Source organism: Pteronotus mesoamericanus, unplaced genomic scaffold (genome assembly GCF_021234165.1).
Source record: "Pteronotus mesoamericanus isolate MK-2021 breed Mesoamerican mustached bat unplaced genomic scaffold, CSHL_Meso_final contig_20, whole genome shotgun sequence".
Lineage (NCBI taxonomy): Eukaryota > Metazoa > Chordata > Mammalia > Chiroptera > Mormoopidae > Pteronotus > Pteronotus mesoamericanus.
In genome coordinates, this window is record NW_026555085.1 from 11,192,022 (window position 1) to 11,200,185 (window position 8,164).

The window sequence follows — 8,164 nt, forward strand, 5'->3', positions numbered from 1 at the left end:
TCCAATGGTACCTTCTGCCTGGGGCTGCAGGGAGCAGTTAGTCCTGGGGACAAGCTCCAGTCCTGGGGACAAGCTCAGAAGAGTAAAATGGCAGTCCTGTTTAACAAGGTCATCGGCCTGCTAGGTAAATGGTGCCACAGCAGCAAATGGGGCTGGTTTTATTCTTTCAGGAGGGATCATTTTTCACCCATTAAATTAATAAAAATTTGAAAGATTGGTCAAATAAGGTTGACAATAAGGTTGTGAGAAAATTGGTAGTCTCAAAAGCTGTTGGTGGGAATACAAATTAGTGCATCCTTCTAAGAAATCAGTTTGTTCAGATTTGTCAAAATATTAAACGTGCACCCCCTGCCTGCAAACTGTTCAATCATTTCTGGTGTCCGTGTGAGAGACTATAATCACATGTGCACAAAGAGGTGTATCAAAGATGATTTGTAACAACATTTTACATAATAGTGAAATGGAGAAATATAGTTCTATGAAACTAGCCCTAAAAAGGAAGGGAACGACGGTCCTACCTCAGAGATGTTGGGGTTCGGTTCCAGACCACCACAACAAAAAACATGTCACAATAAAGAAAGTCACGCAAATTTTTTGGATTCCCAGTACACATAAAAGTTATATTTTTACTATACTGTAGTCTATTAAATGCACAATAGCTTTATGTCTAAAACACAGTGTGCATATCTTAATTAAGCCCTGACCGGTGTGGCTCAGTTGGTTGGGCATCATCCTGCAAAACAAAAGGTTATCAGTTCAATTCCCAGTCAGGGTACATGCCAGGGTCGTGGGTTTGGTCCCCAGTAGGGGCACATGCAAAAGACAACCAGTCAATATTTCTCTCTCACATCGATGACTGTCTTCCTCTCTTTGTCCCTCCCTTCCTCTCTCTAAAAATAAATAAAACAAAATCTTTGTTAAAAACACAGTGTACCTACCTTAATTAAAAAATACTTAATGGCTAAAAAATGTTAACTACAATCTTGAATTTGTTGAAAAAATGGTGCCGATACACTTGCCAAGGCAGAGTATCCACAAACCTTCAATGTGTAAAAAACGCAATCTCTGCAAAGCGCAATAATGCAAGGAGTGCCTATAAATAGATGATGCGTATCTCTAATGGAGGGGACTATGCAGCAGACTGGAAAGAATGGGACAGAGCTGTGTGTGCAGACATGCATACACCAGATAGCCAAAAAATGCTTAAGTCCAAAAATATCAAGCTGCTGAGTGACACATATCATAGAACTTCATTAACATAAGTTACAACAAAGATAAAGCTACATGCAGAGATACTAGTATGTATGTGTAAGAGGGGAAAAGCATGTGCAGGGATCACCTTGCAATGCTAGGGATATGTGACATGGGTGTGAAGGGGGACTTTCACATTTTATTCTGTATTGTTTGACTATTTTTACAATAAAATGTATTTGGACAAAATAAGATGGAATTTTTTGACGGTTGAAACGAGTGGACAATGAGGAAGTCAGAGGCCAGAGCAGCCTTGTACCCTCCCCCCACCCACCTTGACCCCACTCCAGCCTCCCCACCGCTGCGGGGACAATAGGGGAGTGTGTGTGTGCGTGCGTGCGTGTGTGTGTGTGTCTCATCCTAACCAAATCTCCTGCTGACTGGAAGTTTCAGGGTCCTCTCTGGAGGCTCATCTTCCATGTGGTGTGTTTTCACTGGCTCCTAACACTTTAGTTATACTTTCGTTTTGTCTCCTCCACTGTCCAGCAAGCTTAACACCAGCAACTGAAGCCCCACTGTGTCCCACCCCTAAATTTCTCATTTATCATACAACCCAGCAAGAGGTTTACTTTATGTTCACATAAAAATCCAGACAAAAATGCTTATAGTGTCTTTATTCATAACTGCCATAAACTGAAAACAACCCAGAGGTCCTTCAACTGGAGAATGGGTAAACAAGCTATGGGATATCCACACAATGAAATGCTTACTACTGAGGGATACAGAGGAACAACCGGTACCCATAACAAACTGATAAATCGCAAATGCATTATGAAAGAAGCCAGATTCAAAAGGCTACTCATACTTAAATAAAAAAGAAAAGAAAAAGGCTGCGAACTCTATGATCCCATATCTATGAATCCTGGAATAGGCTAAACTATTCCACTCACTGAGGGAATTGGGGTGGTGGTCACGTGTTTTACGTCTGGGTTGTGTTGCTGATTTCATGGCTATTAATTTGTCAAAACTCATAGAACTGTATATTATGTATGTAAACCATACAATAACAAAACAAAACAGAGAACTTCTGCACCTACCAGAGAGCCTGCTTACGGCAGCCTCTCCGCTCATTGACTGAACTGGACCTGGAGGTCACCTAAGCCAGAGCTTTCCTTACTCCCTTCTTCCATCTTTATTCCTCCTGTCTTGCTCCTCCCCCTCGCCTCCTGTTCTTTAGCAGAGGGAAGCTTCCTTCAAATGGAGCTTTCATGTGCCCTGGGCACACGCCTGTTGGAGTGGCGCAGCTCTTGATGAGGAAGGGTAAGGGCCCTCTTTCAACAGAACTTTGCAGCCGCGTCGTCATTCTGTAGATGAAGACACTGAGGTCCCCGGAATGAAAGGGGTCCCCCTATTGCCTATTATGTAAAAGGGCTTCCAGGGACCACCCAGGGCTGGCTGAGAAGGGTCATCTCGGTGAATAGCTAATCATTCCAGAAACTTCTAACTCTGCAGTTTGGTCATGATGTAACAAAACAGAAACAGATTTGGCAGGAAAGATGTCATTTCCAACAACCTCCTCACTCAGCTCCTCTCCCTAGTTTCTCATCAGAAGAGGTACACAGGGGCATGTGTCTGGCAGGAGGGACCGGTGTTTCAGGTTAACCAGGAGCCTTGCCATGAGGTAGACACAGCCCTAATGAGGGTCATCTCTCAGCCTCTCGGCAGGCAACTGTCTCCCACTGATTCCTGAATCCCACTTCTGGAATGTATCCCACAGATATGTACTTGTGAAAAGACATGTGTACGTGACTGTTTATCACAGCACCATTTGTAATCCAAAAAACTCGAAAACCACCTAAATGTCCAAGCTATTATACATCCATTCAATAGAATTTCTGTATTTTCACAGGCTAAGGAAGTCTTATGGACTGATCTGGACTGATCTCCAACATATTCTGTATTTTGTTAGGTATAAAATTCTGTCTATAATATGTTAGCTTTTGTGTTTTAACAACGTGAAACTTAAGGATACACTCCTATATACATTTTTAAAAAACTCTGGAGAAAAAAAACAACACGGGCTGTAAAAGAATTCACAAAGAGAAGACAGTATAGAGAAATGAAGCTTTTATTCACTCTCCAAGAAAGGAGAGGGGCATGGTGTGGAGAGATACACCAGCCTTGAGGGGCGGGGGCTCTGAGCTTTTACTGAATTATAACTCAGTTAAAGGGTGGGGGAGTTGCTGCTGTGTGGCCCCCGGGCTGCTGGGGGTAGTGACACGAGGCTGCAGTTTGTTCCAATGGTACCTTCTGCCTGTGGCTGTAGGGAGCGGTTAGCTCTGTTTTTGCTTTCCAATAATTTTCAGTCCTGGAAACACAGCTCTGAAGAGTAAAATGGCAGTTTAACAAGATCATAGCCCTGCTCAGCAAACAGTGCTGACTTTATCCTTTCAACAATGGTAGTTGGGGGAAAGATGGGAGAAGGGGCATAGTGTGGAATAGAGATTTTTCACTTTGAGATACATTTTTGCCCACTTTTGAAGCATTAAATCTATTCGAAATTAAATTTTTAACAATGATTGTATGGCTCTGGCTGATGTGGCTCACTGGACTGAGTGCTGGCCTACAAACCAAAAGGTCGCTGCTTCGACTCCTAGTTGGAGGCGTGTAAGAGGCAACTGATCCATGTAGCTCTCACATGCTGATGTTTCTCTCCCTCTTTTTCTCCCTTCCTTCCCCTCTCTCTGAAGATAAATAAATAAAATCTAAGTAAACAAATAAATGAAGAAGAAGTAAACCTTTAAAAAAAACAAAACAATGATTATATGAGAGCTTCCACTTCAAAGAAGATGGAGTAGATGTGTTTTTCCGATTTTTCCCACCAAGTACAACAACAAAAAAATCCTGGGCATTGTATATAAAGCAAACATAAGATGACTGAAAAGTCAGGAGAATAAAGTGACTGGTTAGAGACCTCAGGACCTGAGGGACAACCTGTGGTGAGTCCCCTGGATCTCTGGTTACCTCTTATACCCTAGACTGGACACCAGAAAAACTCCAACCCAGAAATGCCCATCAGCACAGAACAAGCCCTAAGAAACGCCTGCTCTCTCCAGCCAGAGGACCAGGAAAGCACAGTCTAGCAAGACAGAAACTTTTTACCTTCCACTGTGGCAGCCATTGAGGAACGCTACCCCGTAGCCAAGGGCCTCAACAAGGGCCACAAGGTGACAAAGAACGTGAGCAACCAGCCAAGGCACAGCTGCCGCCACGGGTGCCTCACCAAGCACACCAAATTCGTGCAGGACACGACGCGAGGGGTGTGTGGCTGTGCCCACAATGAACAGCATGCCATGGAGATGCTCAAGGTCTTTAAGGACAAGAGGGCCCTGAAATTCATCAAGAAAAGGGTGAGGACACACATCTGTGCCAAGAGGAAGAGAGAGGAGCTGAGCAATGTCCTTGCAACCATGAGGAAGGCAGCAGCCAAGAAGGACTGAGCCCCGGCCCCTCTGTGTAATAAACCCTCTTCTGAAATAAATAAACAAACAAGCTAACTAACTAACTTTTAGACAATAGCCTCTCTACTCCCACCAAATGACACTGAAAACCTGCAGCCTCACCTCACCAGCAAACACTGAACTGGAAGCCTAGTCTCCCTCTCTCTCCAAGGCTGTGGAAAGGGGCCCTTATCCCACCCAAGGAGGAACAAGGAAAGCCAAAGGGAAGCCAGGATTTTCCTTCCCTAAGGGCACAATCAGGGGAGACTGGGGAGCCTGGACTCCGCCTCTTTCCCCACTGGGGGGATGTCAGAGGAGGAGTGAAGCACAGGACCTTTATCACTGCTCAGTTTTAACAAGGCCATCTCCCCACAATGGGGGAGTAGAAGCCACTGGGTGGCAGTAATGAGGCACCCCCTTCCCTCCCAGGCAGAGGGTGTCAGTGAAGGCCTCACTGCCACCCACCCAGCAGGTGTAAGGGGGCGCCTGCCCCTCACCCAGCCCCCTCCCCACCAGGATATCAGCAGAGGTCAAGCGGAGAGCCTGGGCCTCCACCTCTGACTGGCCCTGCCTGGCCGTAATAAGGTGGCACCCACCTTCTTCCAGTGTCAGAGGAGTCCTGCTAAACCACAAGGCTCAAATAAGATCCAGAGGCTCTCTGCTCCTCCCATGGGACAGACAGCAGCCTCTTCCTGCGCCGTGCCAGCCGCAGCCCTGAGACACGTTGGTGAAGGTTGGAGTGAATGTTATGTGGCTGTACTGGGCCCCTGGTCACCAGGGCTGCTTTTAACTCTGGCAAAGTGGATTTTGTCGCCATCAATAACTCCTTCATGGACCTCAGCTACATGGTCTACATGTTCCAGTCTGATTCTACCCATGGCAAGTTTAAAGGCACAGTCCAGGCTGAGCATGGGAAGCTTGTCATCAATGGAAAGTCCATCTCCATCTTTCAGGAGCGAGATCCCGCCAACATCAAAGGGGGCGATTCTGGTGCTGAATATGTTGTGGAGTCCACTGGCATCTTCACTACCATGGAGAGGGCTGGGGCTCACTAGAACATATGAGCCAAGGGGGTCATCTTCCCTGCCCCTTCTGCGGATGCCCCCATGTTTGTGATGGGCGTGAACCATGACAAGTATGACAACTCCCTCAATATTGTCAGCAATGCCTCCTGTATCACCAACTGCTCGGCCCCCCCGGCCAAGGTCATCCATGACAACTCTGACATCGTGGAGGGACTCATGGCTACAGTCCATGCATCACTGCCACCCAGAAGACCATGGATGGTCCCTCTGGGAAGCTGTGGCATCATGGCCAAGGGGCTGCCCAGAACACCATCCCTACTTCTACTGGTGCTGCCAAGGCTGTGGGCAAGGTCGTCCCTGAGCTGAATGGGAGGCTCACTGGCATGGCCTTCCGTGTCCCCACCCTCAATGTATCGGTCATGGATCTGACCTGCTGCCTGGAGAAAGCTGCCAAATACAATGACATCAACAAGGTAGTGAAGCAGGCATCAGAGGGCCCCCTCAAGAGCATCCTGGACTGCATGAGAAGTGGGCTGTCTCCTGCGACTCTAACAGTGACACCCACTCCTCCATCTTCGGTGCTGGGGCTGGCATTGCCCTCAGTGACCACTTCGTCAGGCTCACTTCCTGATATGACAATGAATTTGGCTGCAGCAACAGGGTGGTACACCTTACGGTTCGCATGGCCTCCAACGAGTAAGTGCCCCTGGACCACCAACTCCAGTGACAGGAAGAGAGGCCCTCAGCTGCTGGGGAGTCCTTGCCCCAAATAGATCCCCCAACACACTGAGCGTCTCCTGGCCTCCAGTTTCCATCCTGGACCCCCTGAAGAAGGGGAGGGGCTTGGGGAGCTCTCCCTTGTCAGGCACCATCAATAAAGGTCACTGTGCCTAAATAAATAAATAAAAAAGATCCAGGGTCTTATAGCATAATGCCCAAAATGGCCATGTTTCAAATGAAAATTTTTCATCATTTCAAGAAGCAGGAAGATCTCAAACTGAAAAAAGACAGTCAACAGACACCAACACGGAGATGCACAGATTTTATTGCTAGGATTAGGGCTGCCATTTTACTTCTTTGTTTTCTGTTTGTGCCCTCTGATTTGTGTCTCTGTTTGCTTTTGCCTACTTTCCTCTGGGTTACTGGAATGTGTTTTAGAATATCATTTTAATTTATCTCTAGGGGATTTTATTTATTTATTTTAGAGAGAGGGGAAAGGAGGGGAGAAGGGAGGGAGAAAGAGCAGGAGAGGCTGCCTCTCACGTGCCCCCAGCTGGGGACAGGCCAGCAACCCCAGCACCTGCCCTGACCAGTGACCTTTCAGTTCACAGGCAGGCGCTGAACCCAGTAAGCCATACAAGCCAGAGCGCTATACAGGGGTCCCCAGCCTCTGGGCTGTGGACCGGTACCAGTCCAGGCCTGTGAGGAACAAGGCCACATGGCAGGAGGTGAGAGATTGAATGTAATGCCCAAAACCATCCCCACCATCCCTGTCTGTGGAAAGATTGTCTTCCACGAAACCAGTCCCTGGTGCAAAAAGGTTAGGGACTGCTGTTCTATAGGGTTTTTGAGTGTAGATCTTTGTATACCTTTTTTAGTGGTTGCCCTAAGTATTACATTATATATATACAGATATATACATATATAACTCATGTTGTCATTTTACCAGTATGAATGACATGTAGAAACCTCAATCCCTTTCCATTTCTTTACCCTTCACCATTTATAATACAATAAAGATAGAGCACAAATTAATAAAATTAAAAACAGAAAGACAATGGAAAATATCAATGACTTGAACAAGGAGCTGTTTCTATGAAAAGATCGATAGAATTAACAAACCTCTAGCAATGCTGGCCTAGAAAAAAAGAGTAAAGACACAAATTCATTATGGTAGGAACAAAACAGGGGATATTACTACAGCCCCTCCAAACAGCAAAAGGATAATAGGGAATAGGGAATACTATAAACACCTCTACAGACAAATTTGACAAGTTAGTTGAAATTGACCAATTCCTCAAAAAGTAAAAACTACCACAACCCACTCAATTCGAAATAGATTGTTTGAATACCCCTCTACCTAGGAAGGAAATTAAACATGTCTCAGGAGGTAGGGGTCACAGGTTGGGTGCCCCTTGTCTTGCCTGGCTCCTCTGGGGCCACGTGGGGGCCTCTGTTTCTGGAAGGACATGGAACAAGAAGCCGAGGCTGAGGGGCTCTGACGGAGGTCCTGCCGCCTCCTCCGTCAGGAGCCTCCTGCTCCGGACTTGGCCGTTGTGCGGCACCAACACGTCTGAGACCACTGCTGGTGTTGTGAGCGCCGCTCAGATTCCAGCTTCGGAGAAAGGGGCCCTGGTGAGACCGAAGCCATTGCTTTTGAAGTTGTTCAAATCTGTTGGCACATAAAAAGACATTTATATCAAGACTGTGAAACAGGTTATATTTTAT

The 8,164-nt window shown here is 46.4% G+C and overlaps 1 pseudogene; it reads left to right on the top strand.

Moving 5' to 3' along the window:
- The first annotated feature begins 5,421 nt into the window (after positions 1-5,421).
- On the top strand, positions 5,422-6,416 carry LOC129067032 (glyceraldehyde-3-phosphate dehydrogenase-like; annotated as a pseudogene).
- Positions 6,417-8,164: the final 1,748 nt, after the last annotated feature.